Source organism: Pteronotus mesoamericanus, unplaced genomic scaffold (assembly GCF_021234165.1).
Source record: "Pteronotus mesoamericanus isolate MK-2021 breed Mesoamerican mustached bat unplaced genomic scaffold, CSHL_Meso_final contig_56, whole genome shotgun sequence".
Classification (NCBI taxonomy): domain Eukaryota; kingdom Metazoa; phylum Chordata; class Mammalia; order Chiroptera; family Mormoopidae; genus Pteronotus; species Pteronotus mesoamericanus.
Window position 1 is genome coordinate 719,241 of NW_026555201.1, and position 21,432 is coordinate 740,672.

At 41.4% G+C, this 21,432-nt stretch overlaps 1 long non-coding RNA gene across 1 annotated transcript in view; it reads left to right on the plus strand.

The window, feature by feature from the left end:
* The window catches only part of LOC129075794 (uncharacterized), a 57,611-nt gene that overhangs the window by 15,574 nt on the left and 20,605 nt on the right, over nt 1–21,432 (plus strand). Inside the window, exon 2 of the long non-coding RNA XR_008529678.1 lies at nt 2,479–2,642. This is a non-coding gene — a long non-coding RNA (uncharacterized LOC129075794). The remainder of the gene's footprint in view (nt 1–2,478; nt 2,643–21,432) is intronic.

Consider the following 21,432-nt stretch of genomic DNA (forward strand, 5'->3'; position numbering starts at 1 on the left):
TAACTGCTTGCTCCCCACCATGGAACCGAAGAACTGGAACCGAAGGACTGGAACATGACAGGGGCCTGCCCACCAGGACCCTTTCAGAAGCAAAGGGCCAGTTGCACGGGAAGATCTGGTGCTGAAACCATTTAAAATCCCACCTTGAACCCTGGGTCAGAGAGATAGATTTGAGCCTTCCTCTCGCCTTCTTTCTTCCCTGTAGACTCACAAATAAAGCTTTTTTTCTTTTTTCCCCTCGAAAGCTCATGTCATAGTGTTGACTTCTATGAACATTGGGCAGTGAGCCCTTGTTTGGTAACACTGTTGTTCATTTGAACACATTGTGCAAGTAAAATACACTGCCTTTAAATTTTTTGGAGTGCGTATCTGTGTTCCAATATGTGATCAAATTTGTGACATTCATGTCTTCTTAAAAAGAAATGGCATTTCTTTGCCCTATTTGCCAGTTATTTATTGTAATACATAATTTGTGGGCATAAGAACCATATAGTGTCTAATAGATTCTTCATTAAAATCTTTGCATACTAAATAACATGTTTTGATAGTCAAACATTGAAATCTTTAATTATATTTCTACTTATCCCTACTTTCTTCTCATTTCTCTCCTCTTTATAAAGTGTATTTTGCATCTAGTTGTTCAGGATCATTAATTTTTTGTTGTTATTTTATCATTATTGAGTGATCCTGTTTTTCTCTTTGATGATTTTGCTCTAAAATTTGTTATTATGGTGATACGTTGACTTTCCTAAATTATACTGACATCATAGATCTTAGATCTCCTAATTATTGTTAATGTCTTTTTAAGTGTGTCTTGTTGCCAGCAAGTATCCCTGGCAACTCTTTTTACATGAGAGTTAATTCCTTTGCATTTAATGCTCTGTTTGAGAGATATTTTTACTGCCCTCCATTTTTATGGTGTTTTCTCTATCCATTCAGTTATACAGTTTCTATAGAGGACTTTAAACTCCCTTTTCTTTTAGCATGATTATAAAAGTCTAAACCATGTATTTTTTCCATGTTAACATCAAACATTTAAAAATAATAATCATAATGTTTTTTTCTGCAACTGATTATTAACTAAGCAACCTTTGAAGTTACTTCTGGAGGTGTTAAAGGGCAGAGATATTGCTGCAGCCTGGTCACCTCGTCGGGCAGTTACAGCCTGGCAGATACCATGTTTAGGTTTCTCAGGCAGGCTCACCTCTGGTTGTGATCTCTCTGCCAAGAGCTTTGACAGTGAACACTCATCTCTCTCCTGCAGGTATTTTAGTATTTTTGAGGTCCAGGCACTGTAAGCTGCCCTTGCGGGTCAAGACTGCTTTTTGCTCAGCCCCCACGAAGGAGCCTAGTTGCCCTGAAACAAGGTGTTACCCTTAAAGTACTTAAGTGCTATCTCTTTTAATTCAGTGAAATTTTACATTTTCCAATCCTTAAACTAAAATTGTTCATCTGTTTTTTGCATTGTATAAACATAGTTTGTTTTTTTGTCTACTTTTTACATTTCTAATTGTATTGCATATTTTATGTCTAATCAGCTGGAATTTCCTTCTTATTATGCATAATTTATTCATTTTAACTATTTTATTCTCCTATTTAAATTTTTTTGTTGTCTGAATTTAATAATCTATGTTTATCTTTTTATTTTGTGTATTATAACTGTATCACATGCTAAACTTTGGCTTTTAAAAAATTTTATTTATTGATTTCAGAGAGAGAGAAGAAGTGGGGGAGAGAGAGAGAGAGAGAAGCATTGATGGGCTGTTCTACCTGTATATGTATTTGTTAGTTGATTCTTGAATATGCCCTGCTGGGGATCCAACCCGCAACATTGGCATATTGGGACGATGCTCTAACCAACTGAGCTAACTAGCCAAGGCTAATCTTTGACTTTTATCTAATCTTTATCTTTTATTTTCCCCTTTAATTTTAAAAATAATTTTATCATTTTAACTATCTTTCAATTTTACTTTTATCTTTATTTTCAGGGTATTCGCTATTTTAATTTTTGACTCTTTGATTTACTTTATAAACTTTATATTTTCTTTTAGCTGTTGGTGTTGAGCAATCTCTTATTTATAATTAATTCTATTATTTATTGTTAAGCAGTAGATCTGGTTTTTAAATATTTTCCCAGCTTTATTGAGATACAATTAACACATAACATTGTGTAGGCTTAAGGAGTATAATGTGATGATGTGATATTTATGTATAATGTTGAAGTAAGGTAAGTTTGTATCCTTTGACCAACGTCTCCCCATTTCCCCCATTCTCCACACTCTGGCAACCACCATTCTGTTTTTATGAGTTTGGCTTTTTTAGATTCCACATAAAAAGGAGATCATACAACATTTGTCTTTGTCTTACTTATTTCACTTAGCATTATGCCCTGAAAGTCCATCCACGTTTTCATAAACGGCAGGATTTCCTTCCTTTTTAAAAAAATCCTCGCTTAGACATTTTTTTCATTGTTTTTAGAGAGAGGAAGAGAAGGAGAGAAAATTCAATGTGAGAGAGAAATGTTGACTTGGCTGCCCTTTCACACACACCCTGACCCGGTATCTGGGTACGTGCCCTGACCAGAATCAAACCTGCTGCCTTTCGGTCTGTGGTATGACGCTCCAGCCAACTGGGCCACAAAGGTCAGGGTTCCTTAATATTCTATGTTGTATATGTATGTGTATGTCTCTCTATATATTATATATGATATATATTACATATTAAATATATATACTAACACATTTCTTTACCCATTCATTCATTGATGGACACGTAGGTTGTTTCCATGTATTCGTCACTGTGAATAATGCTGTAATGAATATGGAGGTATATATATCTTATCTCTACAAGTCAGTGATTTCATTTTCTTTAGATACATATCCAGAAGTAGTATTGTTGGATCATATGATAGTTTTATTTTTAATTTCTTGAGAAAGTTCCATACTGTTTTCTATAGTGGCTGCACCAATTTACATTGTCGCCACAAATATACAAGTGTTCCATTTTCTCCATATCTTCACTAATACTGTTGTCTCTTATCTTTTTGATAATAGCCATTTTAAGAGGTGTAAGGTGATACCTCATTGTGGTTTTGAATTGCATTTCCTTGATGATTAGTGATGTTGAGCACTTTTTCATTTGCATTTCCTCTTTGGCCCTTTGTATATCCTGTTTTGAAAAATGTTTATTCAGGTCCTCTGCCCACTTTTAAATTGGTTTTTTTTTGGGGGGGGCTACTGAGTTGTATGAATTCCTTACGTATTTTGGATATTAATCCCTTATTAGATATATGGTTTGCAAAGATTTTTCTCCCATTTTGTAGGTTGTGGTTTCATTTTGTTGATGGTTTCTAGTGCTATGTAGAAGCTTTTTAGTTTCATGTTTCAGTTTGTTTATTTCTACCTTTTTGCTTTTGCTTTAGTTTCTTTTGGTGTCATATCCAAAAAATTGTTGCCAAGACCAATGTCAAGGAGCTTTTTCCTCTTGTTTTTGTATAGGAGTAGTAAGACTTCAATATAAGGTCTTAAAGTCTTTAATCCTTTTTAAGTTAATTTTTGTGAGTACTGTAAGATAAGGGTCCGATTTCATCCTTTTGCATATGAATACCTAGTTTTCCCAAGACCATTTATTTAAGATGCTCCTTTCCTCATTGAGTATTTTTGGCTCCCGTGTCAAATATTAGTTGACCATATATGTGCAACTTATTTCTGGACTCTCAATGCTATCCTGTTAGTTTATGTGTCTGTTTTTACACCAGTAACATATTATTTTGATTACTATACTTTTATAGCAGTGGTTCTGATTTCCTTGCTCTGCAATATACCTGAGAGATAGAAAACATTCCCCTGAGTGACAGTAGCTCCTTATGTCCGAGGGAACTTTGTATTTCATTACACTGTTAACAGTTTATGCCAGGGCAAACTGGGGCATATGGGCACCATAATTACAGCAGTGATTTTCAAATGAGGAAAGGGCTAAATCTCTAAAAGTGTTTGTGAGTATGTCAGAATAGCCAGGGCAATAAGTATCAGTTAAGGCCTAGGTAGAAAAACAGAAATTGCAGCAGCTATTTTAAGAGAGAGAACTTCACATAAAGAATTGTGAACCAGTGATTGAGATAACTGAAAGACAAGAAAGGAACACTGAGATTTTGTGGAAGTAGGACTGCAGGAAGCAACTGCCACTTCTACAGCTGGGCAGGAAAAGATGTGGAGATTATTTGAATCACAGTGCTCCAAGAAGAGACCCCCCCCCCCACCCACCCCCAAGGAGCTGGAACTCAGGTCCCTGAGCACGGGGCACTCGCTGAATAATGCGGGTGCCATGGGAACCCAGAGGAAGTCTCTGCAGAGCTGGGAGTCAAGCCTGTGGGGAGGAGGGGCCAGCTGACTGGTGGTAGTATCTCTGAAGGGGCATAATGAGGTCAGATTGGAGTGTAGAAAAACCCTGTGACCTGAAATCAAGTGTTGCTACTAACAAGTGTTGATGACTGTGTTGCAGCCTCTCTAGGCTGGACAGGTCCGCTTGGGGCTCGGTAGATGGAAGAAGATGCGTGGAGCCTTGGGGATGCTTGACGTGCCTTTATTCGGGAGAGTCACACAGGCACAAGCCCGGCCCAGGGAAGTCACACAGGCCACAAAGCCTGTGTCTGCGCCGCACACAGTCCACGAGCCCATGTGGAGGGAAGTCACACAGGCCACAAAACCCATGTCCAAGTTGGCGCCCCGACTCCCGACCCTGTCCAAAGCTCCTATCCCTTTTTTACTAGCCCCAACAATCAGGCCAGGAGGTGAAGTAACTATCATGAGCTGAGCATGCGATCCTACTCAAGGCTACAGGGCAGTTTATCGCACCCGGGGCTCAAGGCCATGAGACCCGGGTGAAGGCCTGTGGGACACTTTATCAGACTCCTTCAAGGCTGTGAGGAGCTGCTCCCTCCGGTTACTCACGTGTCGCACTGCATGTCGGCTATAGGGGACACACCACCACGGGGGAGTGCCGCAGAGAGCACAGCGCTCCCTGAAACCTGAGGGAAACTGGCTGGGGCCAGCTGAGGTGGGAGCAGGGCTCTGAAACCCACAGAGCCTGTCCCGAGGTTGTCATGGATGGCGGGGAATAAACACAAAATGTCTCAAACACTTCTCTGTTTGCCAGGAGAGCAGACGAGGCACTTCCCTCTTACCAGAGAAGGCTGTGGCACATCCCTTTAGTGGAGAAGGCCCTGTTGCCCTTTGTTCCAAGGCTTTTATTCAAAATCTTATCAGTGCGGTATGTAACAGGAATGCATATGTTATCTCATTACATCAGTATGGTAAGTTTCACAGTGAATATATGATGCTTTTAACAAGACAAGTGACAGGAGTACACTGACTTACATGGATCGGAGAGGAGGCTAGAATCAACAATAGAGACTGTAGATGAGGGGAAAGTAGACTTAAAAGCACCTTAAAGATATTGGGTAAAAGGTGTAAATAAAGTAAATGTCTTAATGATACCAGTTAAGGGGTATAAATAAAGCAAATGTCTTAACAAGGTAAGGAGTGTAAATAAAGGTCCTTCGCAGCATGAGCTGACCAGAGATCTGAGGGAGGAACAGAGTACACTCTAAAGAATTTACTTTTAGGCCTAATTACCCTGGACCCACCAGATCTGATTTAGGGCTGTTTTTCCTGCACTGTTTCAAGCCTGAGCCAGGCGGGGGCGGGGGGGGGGGGGGGGCGGGCGGGAGCCACGAAGGGTTAAGGAGACTGCTTCTCGGCTGCAGTGAGGACTCCGGCCATGTCCAAGCCAAGCCGAGAGGTGCAGGGGGCCTTTTCGCCCCTTCTCCGTGTCCCCCCATTTCTTATCTGCTGCCCAAATCAGGCCACTGCCTGTCTTAGGTCATTAACCTCAGCACACGGTCACTTACCTGTCATTGGCTCATTGACCCTCCATGGCAAAGCAGAGAGGCAGTGGCTACGCCCCTCCCAGGAGCGGACAGGCCAAGTCTCCTCAGGAGACTGTTTTCTCCAAGACCTACTGATTATTTCCAGCCTTGGGGTCCTCCAGCCTGTTGGCAGGGTTACAGCTTCTGAAACCAGGCCAGGTGGTTCCCAGCACACATGCATCTAGGTGAGGGAACCAGACCACCTCCATGTACCCTACAATGACAGAGTGAAGAACAATTAATTGCTACAGGGACACTGACAGAAACAGACAGCAAACAGGAAGTACTAAATTCCTTATCTCTTCAGCCTCCTAGTTCCTCTGTACAGCCTGTTAGATGATCCCAATGGGAAGGACTGGCAGAAGAGAAATACATTTTTCAGAGTCCCTGGCACAGCAGCATACAATAGAGCAAAGAAGGGTAGAAACTTAAGAGAAAATAGCTTCATAACCTTCACATTTCATCTGTTTGGCTACTCATTATCCACTGAATTCTTCTATGTATATTGAACTTCCACAAAAGAACAAAGTTTTATGCCTTTGATGAAAAGATGCAACTTTCCTTTGTACAAATAAAGACATTCTCATGCTCTACCCATAATGAGAAGACACAAAGTCCTAACACTCACTGTATCCGTCCCTGGGTAATAAGCACAGTATCCTTCTCTGAAAGATAGGTTAAAAAGCTGGTTAAAAACAATAAGCGCCCTTTCACCCTATCCTATGTCTCATTAGAGTGAGGACTCAACACATTGTTCATTTTCCAAGAAAGAAAAAGATTCCATTTTGAACAGTTTTGTATCTCTGTAAAATAGCTTCATTGAACTTCAGATGCTACTTCAGAGTGATTATTCCACTCATAATGCTATTGCTATCGAATCCAGGTTTGGCCGCCTGCCACTTCGAAAGCCAGTACTCCAGAGACAGGAGCTGGTGTAAGGAAAAATGGTTTATTCCAGAGCCAGCAGCCTGAGAAAATGGGAGGCCCTCGTCCCAAAGACCATCTTAACATCTTAGTGCAGGCAGAGGTTTTTATAAGGATGGCGAAAGAAAGATCAAAGAGCTCAAGGGAGAGGGTTGAAAAGTTCTTTATCTGCAGACCAGCGCAGTCCCTTCTGATAAGGATCTTGTAACTGGTAGAACGATGGTCTGGTGTGCGTCACCCTGGTTTTGCATCCTCCTCCTCTTGTGTCATCCCAGTTTTACAGTTCAAAGTTAGCAAACCTTCCAAAGCTGAAACGTCTGAAGGTCATGGTTCTTTTGAATAAGTTACTAGAATTCTTATACAAAAAGCTATTTATCTACACAAGTTATATATTAGTCAGAGTCACCAAGTGGAGGTCTGTCTGTGTCAAAACTTATTGGGGTGAGTCCTCCCTGTTTTTAGCTGGCACAAGAACTGAAAATGGCCAGTTTCCTGGAACACTGAATACATGCTGTTAGCAATTGTTAGTTCTCATTATTATTTCTGTAATGACAAGGCTGCTATCTCAGAAGAAATGACAATTTCTTCTGCCCTATCAGTTACCATTATGGATTACTATGGCAGTAGCAAGCTATTTAGCCAGTTACCAGACTTGTGTTTATTCCAATTAGATACCCTGTTTAAAAAAGTGTTCCTGCTTTCCCTGGAACTCGCCCAGTTGAAATTCCCATCAGTTAACTATCTGACCCCGTGTAGCTCTTTGAAGCAGCTAGTGCAGGGTATACAAGAATCAAAGGAAATCATTCCTGGTCTTTGTTCTGTGCATCTCTTCTCAATCTGCTTCTCACACCTGATCCAACACTCTTTCTGACATTCCTTGAACACTGCATTTTTCTGCTCACTGTTGCCTCATTTATTCTGTTGCACCCTTGCATCACTTTTTTGACTTTACACTTGGCATAGCACCAGCCTTAGAACTCTTCTACAAATGACATGGTTCTTCTTCTATTTATGCAAACTCTGCCCTCTCAAGTAAAAGCTCCTCTTGCTGAGCTCAGCCCAGGACTCACCCAGCTGACCCAGCAGGATTGGGCACTGACAATGTCCCTGTGTAGTTGTGCAGTGACACTTCTGCTCACATACTGTCCCTGGTATTTTCCAGGCTGACTCTGCTCTCTGTTGCAGCCATGATTCACAGTAATTCACCTGAGCTTTTTGACTGTCTTATGAAATCTTCCCCTGTGACATTAACTTGTTTTGCAAACCTGAAAAACTCCTTTATCCCAGGTTAGTTGGCTAATCTTACTAGCCTTGGCCCACTGGTGCTAGGCTTGTTCATTTAAGGACAATTCACTGAATTGGTAGCTATAATCCCTTAATTCTAAATGGCATGAAAGCTAATAGCTGCTTTCTTCCAGGCCTAGGAGATTTCCTGGAACGTACTCCCTGCTACTGAATGACCAAGTTTCAATCTGTGAGCTTTTCTTCTGAGGTTTAATATCTTGGAACTAGAAGGGACCTGGATTTGAGAGGATTAATGACCTTATTTTCAAGGCAGCAGGTGTTTCTTTCTAATTCTTTGAAGTCAAAGTGTTGGCAAAGGCAAGGGTGAATTGACTGTTCTAATCTTTGTCAACACCACTTATACAAGAACCAATTCTTGCTTTTTAAAATTTGGTTCCCAATAATGGTAAGACATACATCAGGTACACTCTTTCCACTAGAATAAACTGTGTCTGTATTTGGCATTCTATTGAATCACTTAGACAGTCTTTACCCTGATAATTGGCATACTTATATACAGAGCTTGAAGTCCCAGGACCTGTTCTGAGTCATCACTCCACTTGTGTGTCTAACCGTTGTTCCCCTCAGGTCATATCCCTAGGGACAGTTGTGTGCCTTTAAGAGCAAGATCCTGGCCAATTAATTTACAAACAAAATTTGATACTATTGAATAGAACATTAGGGCTATCGTTATGAACCAGTGCTTCTCAACTTTGCATTTGGCTATGAATTAGCTGGGGATCTTGTTAAAATGTGGATTCTGATTCAGTAAGTCTGGTGCAGAGCAAGAGACTCTGCATTTTAAAATAAATTCCCAGCTAATGCCAGTGATACTAGCCTATAGAACATATTTTGAATAGCAAGGTTCTAGACTGTATGAGTAGCATCTTCACGCTTTTCAGCATGCGCAGGGTAGGTGTCATGAACAGTTTTAAAGGGAGATTTCCAGAACCTGATCATGTACATGTTGTGACTTTTAAGATTGGCTAGTAAAAAAGACAATAGGTAATGGCAACTTTAGCATATTTTTGTCTGCTCTGTACTGAAAATCCACTAATATGATAGTAAATACTTCTAAAAATAAGACAATAAACCCCAGGGAAAAAGAGAAGACTCACAGCAATGAAATTTTAGGAGCTAGAAAGCAAATGGACAAGTCGTAAATGATTTAGCAGAATTGGAAGTATTGAATAACAAGCCATCAAAGGGGAACCTAAGAAGCAACTCAATTTAGTTGAAGAACTCCCAAAAGATTCAAGAATTGGGGTACTAGGTATCTCTGGAAAAGTGGGTAAAGGAGGGACTGAGAAAAGGAGAATTGTTTGAAATCTCTTAAGAAACAGACCATGAGATCCCCTCCCAAGTATGTACAGCAACTGTCCCTCACATCTGGGAAAAGACAGGTAAAACAGTGATAACTGGATGGGGAGGGGGGTATTTGGCAAAACTGAGGGTGTGGATATTGTACTGGAAATGAGACGGAATGAAAATGTACATAATGAGTGCTGAAGCTCTGGGCCCAGCCTTCTTCTTATATTTGGCAACCAAAAGGGTGGCAGCCAGACATTCCCCAGGTGGGAGACTAGAAAGCCTCTCTGGGGAAGCTGACAAATCCAAAAGGGGGAAAAAAAAAAGAAAAGAAAAGGTCTAGGACACTGATATCAGGAGTCCACCGAAACAGTCCAGTCAGAACGGAATTGTGAAGACCATAAATGACAAGCAACAGCAATTTGCAGTTCTTTAGTTCCTCACTGTTAAGTGTGAGCAAGTAGCTAAGGATCAACAGACATTAGAAGAAAAACTCAAGTATGAAATTCAGAGACCAAAATGAGCTGACAGAATAAAGCCACTTGCAGGAAGCAGAAAATGCAAGGGGGGAACATACACAGATGTTCTCAATATCTTCAGAGAAATAAGAGACAATACAACACACATGAAACAAGAAGATGCTATTAAAAAAGGAACATTCAAAAAAACAAAAAAGAGCTCTTGGAAATCCAAATAGTACAAGTGAATAAATAAAATCTTGAAATAAATAAAGTCTTTAAAAAAAGATTTCAGCTGTTAAGATTCAGTATTTCCTCCCAGCTGAGCATTTAACCTAGTACATTTCTGCTGCACCCCAAGATTCAGTTGACTGGAACAAGCATGAGCTTATACCTTCCATGTGCCAGGTAATGCATTAGGTGCTAAGAAGACAGAGACAAAGACTTAATTTCTGTCCTTTAATTCTGTTCCAGATTAGACTTACTCTAACAGAGATAAAGAAACACGGAGTTTTAATTGCCTGGATAAGTCCCCCTCCTTTATTTCTTATTAACAAACCAACACTGCATTTATGAAACTTAATCTTTGTAGCTCCATAAGTTCTAGAAAGAAGAAACTTTGTCAAGGCCAGTAATATACATTCAAAATGAAACACACTATAAGCAAATCAGGAATTTACTAAATTTAATTCTTATTATATACTTACTACAAGCAAAAAATGTCAAGTATTGTAAGTGCTTCCAGACCTTACTTTGGCTGACATAACAAAGAGTGACCTAGTTTTCCTTGGTGTGACTTCAGTATAAAGCTGGGGAAGTGCAGTGGCTTGGTGACCCCAGATAGTTTATTTCTTCCAGCTTTATAACCCTAATAAGAAAATTAAATTCTGCACACTTGAAACCAATTGGGTCAAGAAAGCCATTACTTCTCTTATACCAATCTGATGAAGGAAGAAAATAAGGCAAATAGGTAAGAAAATGTTTTGTACCAGAGATATTTGTCGGTGTTGGGCTTCAGCCACTTTAGTCTACTTACTCTGTACTTGCAGTCCTGTCTGAAGCCAAGAGATGGTCAGCCTTCCACAGTGATTCAACACAGGTCTCTGGTGTTCCAACTCTAGCTCACTTCTCATTCAGTTCCTCATCTGTAGAATGGTTATGTTAATAACAGCAAAGTGTTGTTAAGAAAGATTAAATGAGTTGGTATTTGTAATATACGTAGACCAGTGTCTGGTAACTAATAGGTGCTATGTAAACATTTTCTGATTAGTATAAATAAATCCTGCCTGTTGCATGGGTTTAAATAAAAATCTGTACCCTTCATTACTCACAAAAGATTACAGACTTAAGAGTTAGATAATCATTTCTTCCTTTTTTTTTTTTTTTGTAGAGAATAAAGTTTTTATTCACCTTCCAAGAAAGGAGAGGGACATGGTGTGGAGAGATACACCAGCCTTGAGGGATGGGGCCTTTGAGCTTTTATTGGGATATAATTGGATTAAAAAGGGTGGGGGCATTGCTGTTGTGTGGCTCCTGGGCTGTTGGGGCTGTTTTAACACAAAGCTGCCATTCCTTCCTTCCAATGTCATCTTCTGCCTGTGGCTGTAGGGATTGGTTAGTTCTCTTCTTGCTTCCAGTAATTTCCAGTCCTGGGGACAAGCTCAGAAGAGTAGAAGGGCAGTCATGTTTAACAAGGCCATAGGCCCGCTAGGCCAGTGGTGCTACAACAGCAAATGAGGCTGATTTTGTCTGTTCATTCCTCCATCTGGTTTTAATATGGATTTGTTCTTAATGACATGGTCCAGTTCTGGTTCTGAGGAGTAGGGATGAAGTTCTCTTCTTCTGTAACTACTTCCTGCGGATTATGGACGTAGAGTTGTCTCTGCCTATGGATCCAGGTGTTGGTCATTAAGAGGGAGAATGTGGAACTGGACACACCGAAAGGTGGCAAGAGCTGTAGCTGGGGGTCATTTGTGAAACGAGTCTCCTAGAACATGGACATAAGATACCTTAGAAGATATGACCCCATGGTGACAATAAAGAGAAGAGCTGCGATAGGATCTAGAAAAGGAGTCAGCCAAGAAAACCAAGACCAGATATTTGTTTTAAAATCCCACCAGTCAGACCTACCTTTGGCCCCTTCTTATAGAATTTGTTGGTTTTGTTAATGATATTTCTTAGATTATTTTGTATTTTTCCAGATTGGTTAATGAAAAAACAATAATCCTCATTAAGCATAGCACAGGTCCCTCCCTGGTTAGCCATCAGTAAGTCTAGGGCTTGCCTATTCTGTGGGACTACTCCTGCTAGGCAGGTGATTTGTTCTTGTAGAGTATTAATTTGCTTAGCTACATCAATTTTCTGTTGAGTTGCTTCCAAGGATAGTTGCTGGGCCATAAAAATGGAGTTTAAAAGGTCTCCAGTGCCAGTTCCTACTCCGGCTAGAATGCCAATTATCATGATTACAGCTAAGGCCCCCCTTTTGACTCTTGAAGGTTGGGCGTATAAGGGGAGAGGTATGCTGTCGTTGACAAGGGTGCATTTGGGAATAATATAAGCAAGAGTACAAGTGCCTGTCCAATTAGCAGGTAAACAGATAGGCCTTATCCCCACAGAAGTAGATGTGATTTTTTGAGTTTAGGCCAATATCAATCATGATGTTGAGGTAGGGCTTGCATAATCCTTTACTGGATGCCTCAGTACCCTCATAGGTGGTAGGTAGGGCCATCCTGCCAGTGGGGGAGGCATGCAGTATGAGCTGGCATGGAAGAGAAATTGCAGGTCCAGTTGAAGGAAGGAATAATGGAGTCCCAGTCAATATAATTTTTGGGAGTGAACAACTTTTTACAGTTATCAATTCATCCTTTGTTTTGTGGCTGGACCCAGAGGTTATGGTATTTGTAGGGACAGTTGTTTTGGGGGCCCAGGCAAATAAAAGTCCCAAAATTAGTTAACTAGCTTGTCTCCATGTGGTAGTTATAGTGGAAGGTTTTGTGATATAGATTCTGTAAAAGGGAGAGGCAGAATAGCAGTTAGGGCTAGTTGAGGAACTAGTAGCTAAGGAGATCCATGTAAAGGAGTGACTACAGCTTTTATGTATAATAGAAAAAGATTGAACTGATGGTCCAGTTCTAGTTTCAGCTGTTAGGCAGAAGGGCGCTCGGCTAAAGAGATCTATGGAGAAGAATATTGGTCCTCCAAGATTATAACGGGTCTCTTGGTGCAGGTGATTGAGAAGTATGTGGTCTGCTGTGGGCTTGACCTTCTCATTAACAGCCTATCTGGGTAAACTGAAATAGGTGGTGTAGGTCTCTAATTGGCTCTATTCTGAAGGAAGTATAGGAATTGCTACCTGTCCTGCTTTAGGAGAGGTGTTGGGGCAGATTCAACAGTTCTTGTAGGGCCGAGTAACCTTATTGTTTAAAAAACTAAGGCCTTCATGGACTGTAGGTAGGTAAGGGTGTTGCAAGAGAGAGTATCCTGAAGGAAAAATAATTAGGAGTAAAACTAGGGTTCCTTGCAATGACACAGGAAATCTCTTAGCGGGACTAGCGAGGAGTTGTAAAAGGGGAATCACTCAGTAATACCAGATCATGCCAGATACTTTCTGGGGCTCACGTGTCCGCTGGCTGGACTTTGGTGAGTCAGAGCTTGGTATCCAAAATTGGCTGGCAGGCGCTAAGAGGGAAGAGTGGAGTCCTTCCTTGGGCAGTTTCTCCTGCAGGGAGTTCTTAGGTGGGTCAGTGGGTCTTAGCAAGCCTGATTTGAGAAACTTCATAATGAGGGGTTTGAGTCCCTTGAGGGCCTCTAGCTAATTGGGTATTGTGAGCAGCAAGGAAAACGTGTGGGACCTTTCATGCGGATACGGATACGGATGGGCTGACCTCCCAGGAGTGTCGGTGTTCCAGGACCTCGGGTGGGCCCTACTTACAACTTCAGATGGAATGGAGCTTGTGGGGCAGGCTGGGGCTGAGGAAGTCCCCCGCAGTTCTAGGAAAGAAGCCTGAGGGTGTAGAAGAATCTGAGTACCTAGCTTAAGTCATTAAATCCTTTCTGAGGGGTGGGGCCGTTAGGAATTACCAAGAATGAGTGATTACTAAGAATGAGAGAGTAAAGACCTGATCTCCCCCAGCACAGAGGAGGCTGGCCTGAGGCCTTCCCTCCACCCCTTTGATGGAGACAGGAGAGGGAGACAAAGGGCCCGAAAACTTGGGAAGAGCAGAGTAAGTGGCTCTGGTATTGATTAAGAAATCAATTAGCCTACCTTTTAATGCAGAGAGTGACTGGAGGCTCTGCCAATTTGATGATACGAAGTCGCACCTGGTCTAATGCCTGGCGTCCGTCCAAATTTGGATGAGGCCAAGGAGGTCCATGGGTATGGAAGGAGCCCCTCTAGGAGTGCCTGCCGGTTCTGGAAGCAGAGTTCGAGCTCCTCCCTTGAGGAGACTGCAGTCCTTCTTCCAGTGCCCCAACTTTTTGCAACAAGGGCATGGTTCTGGTGGCCGCCGACTTTTCTTAAGGCACCCTTTGCTCCAGCGACCCTTTTGTTCACCATTGAAGCAGGTTTGGGCCCTGTGCCAATGATGGCTGTCCTTGCTGCTGGCCTTGTTGGGGGCCTTGGGTAAGCCCCTCCCCGTAGAACCCCCTCAAATTGCTGAGGCCACCATTTGAAAAACCTCTTTTTGTTCCTGGGATCGTTGTCAATCCCGCTCCCTTTTCTCCTTTCATTTATCCTCGTCACGATTGCTAAAGACTTTGAAAGCCAGATCAACTAGTTCTGATTGTGGGGTCCGAGGCCTCTTTTCTAGCTTTTGGAGTTAGTGCGGAATGTCCAGGGCTGACTGGGAGATGAAGTGCATCGCTAGGATAGACTGGCCCTCCCTAGAATCTGGGTCTAGGTTAGTGTAGAGGAGAAAAGCCTCCGAGAGCCTAGAGAAGAAAATACCAGGATTCTCCTCTGGCCCTTGAGTGACTTCCTTAACCTTGTCTAGTTGACAGGCTTAGCAGTGGCCTTCATTCCCTCTTCCCTCTATGAGGCAGGAGAGCATATGATCCCATTTACTGTGGTCAGGGGAATTCGTTTGGTAGTCTCAGCTGAGTTTCTGGTCAGGAATGACCATGGTACTGGACACCTAAGTATTAGGTTGCCCCCAATTTTGGTGGTCCCCATACTCCTATGCCTTGGCTCAAACACGGCCCCTCTCTCCCAAATTGGTACACATAGAAAAGGTAATATGAATATCTCTCTCCAGGAGAGGTCATAGGAGAGAGTGAGATATTCAGACTCCTTTGTAAACTTAGCTGGGTTTGGGGAAAAACTGCCAAGTCTGACTTCAATTTGGGAGAGGTCTGACATTGAAAAGGGAGCCTGGACCTGAATAATACCCTCCGATCTAGCAGCCTCACAGAGAGGGAACTGGGCCGCAGGCTTAGGGGGTTCCTGAAAGGGAAGGCCTGAATGAGAGAAACCCAATCTGAAGGTGGGGCAGGGAGAGAAGTCTGAGGAGAAGTAGGAGAGGAGATGGAAGGGGTGCTGGAGAGTCACGTGATGGGGGATATGGAAGAGGAGGTGCAGAGAAGGGAGATCATTCAAATCTTGGGAAGATGGAGGAGGAAGAGAAGTAGGTATAGGTAAGAACATGTGACAAGAAGCATGGCGATCAGGATGGCAAAGGGAGTTTGAAAAAGGCCTGAACGTGAGGAACTTCAGGCCATTTCTCAGAGCGATGACAGGTCAAGTTGGAGGATAGTATTGTAGTTAAGGGATCTGTTCATGGGCCAGACTTCCTGGTCACCCAGTTTGTGTTGAGGCCAGGCTGTGTAGCAACAGAAAATCAAGCACATGGGCTTGAGTTTGGTAAGTCACAGAGCTTTCAAGTTCTTACGTAGACAACCCCATGGGGAGTCCTTGGCAGGGGGGATCAATTGAATATTGCCCATGGTAAGAACTATGAAAAAGAAAAGGGACGTATATCTCAGGGATGAGAGCAACTGAGAGGGGAGAAGGTTTGAGAAGGGTGTCCCCAACTCAAATGACCTAGAGGTCTGCGGCCAGAGCTGAGCATCCTCGAGACTGAGCATCCTCGAGACTGAGGGCAGACCGAACACGAGGTTTTGCCTCAGAGCCAGGCATCCCTGGGTCCCGAGAGCAGACCAAACCAGCAGGGAGATGGTTGGAGGCATCCCTCCCAGCTGAAACCCTGCAAAAATGATAGACCCAGTGCCGGAGTTTACCCCAAAGAGGTGAGAGGATAAGCTATCACCTTCAATAGGATGTTTTTGTCCTGAGATTCAGAGAGACTTACCAATTGTTAGTCGTGAAGATGGGTGAGGAGGAGGCTGTCTGCAGAGTCCAGAGAGACAGAGAAGGATTAGTATCCTCTCTCTGAACCTCACAGGGACAGGGTTAGGGGGTTAGCCTGGGTTGAGCTTTCACTGCCCACTGCTCCCCTAGTTGCAAGTCTCAGGAGGCTGGAGGAGAGGGAGAAACAGAGAGTGTCCCCGTATGGGCCACCAAAATGTTAAGATGGTTGGTGACACAGGCTGTGAAAGAATTCACAAAGAGAAAAAAGTATAGAGAATAAAGTTTTTATTCACTCTCCAAGAAAGGAAGGGGTATGGTATGGAGAGCTACACCAGCTCATTTCTTTCACTCTTTATGCCGTCTTCTTAACAAGCTGCGAGCTGGTTTTTCTTTCCTACCTAACTCATGAGAAGTAAAATACTCCACAATTATTATTAGATGGTAATAATATGTCTTATGTGTGAGACACAGTTTTAATAATTTTGTGAATATCATCTCATTTACTCTTCATAACCTATTTTATAGTTAAGGAAACCAAGGTACAGAGAAGCTAAGGAACCTGCCCAAGGTTACATAGTTGGTAAGTGGTGGAGCCAGGATCCAATCTTAGGCAGGGTGGCTCCAGGCCAACTCCTCTTTGGCTACCTTCTCCTAGGCTCCATGCAACTCATGACCCCTCTGTCAGGACCCTGCCTTTCTCACACTTGTTGCAGTGTGTCAAGTACATGCAAATAATGTACACACATCACCTTCCAGGCCTGCTTTCTTGCCCTGATGAAACTCAGGAGTTTCTCAAAACACTTGAGCATGGCACTAGCAAACCATCTCTTGGGTAATGTTACTTCTAAGATGACTCATCTCACATTCAGAGAGTGACATGATTTCTAAATTTATTCTCAAATTCTGAGGTCATCTCCTCACTTAGAGCTAAGAGCTGCCTTATACATCAACTGGGGATTTGACACTTATGAATGAAGTGATATTATGTGATTGTGCTCATTTGCCAACCTTAAAACTTTGTATATCTTATTTACTTTGGCACAGAAAAAATAGTGTAACCTGTTTTCACAATAATGACCTTAGACCTGTGACCCTTGAATCAGACAGACATAGAATCTAAACAGATGTCATTTAAATATCTAAGACTTGCAGCACTATAGATAGAAATAACATGAAAATAATTCAGCCTAGACTATAACCGGAAATGATCTGTTGTGACTAATCAGTTGGTGAGGCAATGTACATGGGGGTTGCAGACTCAAGTCATACTTGAAAATTAGAGATCACACACTCAAAGGCAGGGTCAGGGGATGGTACGAATAAAGATACGGACATTAAAAGAGCCTTCTAGTAATACTTTTTCTCCATCATTTCTCATTGTGAGAAAATTCATTCTAGGAGTTGCTAAAATAAACTTCTAGGCCCAAGATGGAGCCGCTTCTGCGCAGGGTGGCATATCAGCAAACCGAACTTTTCAATTCCTGTAAATGCTTTGCTTGACCAGAAACACAGTGCATCCAGCCAGCCAATCCTCAAACACTAGGCTAGCCCTGGACCTTACACTTGTTTTCTTGTTCCTTGATCCTTTTCACCAAGGGCATATAGGCAACCCCAGCCAACCATGCCCTGATTTGCATTGGAACTTCTAATGCACTACAAAAACTTGTTCTTGAGCAAATTCCCTCAGGGAGAGTACTCCCCCAAGCCATGGGTGGTTTTCCATGAATAAAGGACATCAAACTTGTTACTAAATTGATTTAGTTTTGCCATTTGACAATGTCTACAGCTATATTCTTACCCCAATCAAAAAGTCTCAGGTCTATATGCAACCTCACCTACCCAAAAGGTCAATGTCAAATTACTTGAGAGAAAATAATTTCCTCCTTCGTGGGTTAATGTCTGGAGAGATTTAGAATTAACTATAAAAATGGCCAAGTAAAGCAAACTCTGAATTATTAAATTTGGGAATACTCTATAGCTATATAGTATTTTAAGTACTTAAAACATGTAAGAGAACTTGGCAAATTAAGGAACAATTTGGCATAAGACTAACAACTTTGCCTTATAATTCCAATTTTAAATTTATGGTGATAATTTGTTAGATTTGTGATTTTAAGATAAAATTGTGCTAAAAACTGATAAAATTTGGTACATTTTATGGATAAAATAAGATCTATAAAATAAATTATTAAAGAAAATATATTTTTAATTACAACTTTAGTAAATCAAACATTAATTTTAACTATCAAAGTAGCCCAAGAAGTCTTTCCTAGTCATAAATATTTTGCTCAAGGATGCACACATACTTACATACTACATACCCACATGCAAATTTCATCTAACATCCATCATTAAGAAATGGGCCTTAGCCAAGAGAGCCTGGGTACTGACCAAACTCCCATGTGAAATAAAGCTTTTGAATTACTCAGTAAAAATAAGCAATAGATGAGAATACTCACTTTACAAAAGAGAAAAAACCTTAATAAACGTATGCAAAGACATCAACCTTCCTGTTGTTAAATAAGTGCCAAATAAAACAAAACTGACCTTGCAATGACCAAATGTTCTGTTTGCTTGTGTGTGTGTTTTTTTCACCTGTTTATTTTTAGATAAAGGGGAGGGAAAGGAGAAAGAAAGAGAGAGAAACATCAATTTGGGACCTGGTCCACAACAAGGCGTGCACCCTGACTGGGAATTGAACTGGTAACCCTTCAGTTGGCAGGACAACACCCAACCCACTGAGCCACACCTGTCAGAGCTGCTTGGTTTTGTTTTAAAGCAAGTGTCCTGTGTTAACAAGACCACAAGGGACCTAGGTACTTACACATTGACAGTGGGGAATAAGGGTAATTTGGTAGCTTATAAGAGGTATTAAAAACCCACATAAATTATGCATACCTCCTGGACCAGCATTATTATTCTCAATTTTTTTCATGAAGTAATAATAAAATAATAAGCATTTAACCACCTTGCAGTGTTGTGGATAATTGATAAAATTTGGAAAGAATGCAGCCATCCAAGAATAAATAAAATGTGGCATATTAATGCAATGAAAACTATGTGATCTAAATATGACATGAAAGATATGTAGTATTTAAATATACACAAACAGGAAAAAGTATGATGTAAACACTGTGACCCATTTTTAAAATATATACATGCATAAAGAAAAGTCTGCATGTATGCTCAGAAAAATGTTAATAGTGGTTGGTAGAATTATGCTTATTATTTCCTCCTTTTTGTTATTTATGTGTTCTAATATCTTACAATGAGCATATTTTGCTTATATAATAAAAACAATAAAATGGCATGCTCATGTATTTGTTTGTGTTTTACTTGTTTGTTCCTTTGTTTTAAGACATAAACAAATCTAAGGTAAACTAGGAAAGAAAGGATGCGACCTCAGGACCTCACCTAGCAGGTGAGGTTTACTAAATGTATACTTGAGCACGCCCTTTGATATTCATTCAGGAACAACATAAACAAAATTGCTATAAAGGGCAAATATGTCTGACAAATGGACCTTTCCTTTGGGAAGCAAGTAACAATGTGACATTCATCACACAAACACTGAACAGTTCCTGTGAGCAGGGCATGGTCATATGGGTGGGGTACAGAAATAAAAACAGTGTCCCTGCCTTCAAAGAGCACAATGAATGGAGAAAGATCACCAGGCACAATGACATTAAAGGATGGTAAGCATGCAGGCTGTGGGAGTTCAAAGGACAGTCACCTCAAATGGGAGGGATTCAGGGAAGGCTTCCTGGAGGAGATGATATGTAAAGAGAACCTTGAATAACTAGTAGGACTTGCTGCTAGTGGAGAGCAAAGGGGGAGGGCATTCCAGGACATGCCTTCCCCTTCTAGAAATGTCTAGGATAGAATAGAGACTGAAAGGTGAGGTTGATTTTAACCTAAGCTGCAGATCCCTGTGATGGAAATAGGATTCTAGTCTCCCCAGGGTCTCATTTATAACCTTTTAAAAAAAACAAATGAATAATACAAGGGCCATGAAGATCAAATCATGTTTATGGATTTGCAAACCACCCTGGTTTAACTGGAATAACAGCAGTGCAGTGGTTAGACAATATGCAAATGTAATAATTGAGTAAATAAAATTGCCTGGAGTTTTAAAAGTGTACTCCAAATGCCAATTTAAAAAGATACGGGATTACAACTTTGATGGGGGAATTGGCTTAGAGGAAAGAAGTAGAGAGAGAAATATAAACAGTGGAGGACACAATCGGTAATAGGACTGATCGTGCTTAAAACTGCCATTTGTTCCAAACTTATGATGATGCCCTGCTCTGAAGAAAACTCTTCACTGACATCATCTCTCAATCCTCAGAATGACTCTGAAAGGGAAGGTATAATTATCCTCATCTTAACCATTACACACAGTGGTATCTGGGCAACAATCTGAGGAGAGGACTTATCATGAGCCCTCATGAAATGGTACAAGTGGCGGCATGAGCAGGGGAGCGTCCAATGTGGAGGGACTGGCCCTCCTAGAGTGAGGGCAGTGACCTCCTAGTATTAATTTGTTCATGACCAAAGTATAGAATGTCATTCAGAGACAAAAGTTCAATGACCAGCTTGAGGCAAATTTGGCTCAGATCAGGGCTATTGTCTGTGTAACCTTGAACAAGTTGTTGAGCCCCCCCTAAGTCTGTTGCCTTTTATAAAACAAGAGAAATAACACTTCATAAATTTTAAAGCCATTCATGTATATAAACGTATGTGTGTAAATGCTTAGTCGAGGGCTTGGCACATAGAAAGGGCTCAGTAAATGTTGGCTGCTAGTATTATTATTTTTTTCTCCTATCTTATTTGCAGGCTTTCAAACCTAGGACAGTGGGAAACTCCTACTTTGAAAGAGCTAGTGACTTGACACTTTAAGGTGTCCTTCTCTTCTACTGCAGAGTCAAAAAGACACTACTGTTCATTTGCAGGTTAGAACGGCTCTGTAGTAAACGTTTCCCTTGTACTTTTGTCACTTATGAACAACTCAGTCATTCACACTTAATTTTCTGCAAATGCTATGAAAACCAAGCTGACATCCCCTGTGCCCTCCCCCCACACTACTGGCAGTGGACGTCTCACACCCTTGGGCCACCCCAACAAGAACCTTGGGCATACATTGAACAAAAATATTGTCTACCATTTTCCACTCCCAGCCATAGTGTTAAAAGGGACGTCATTTATTCTAAAACTGGACATTGGAAACC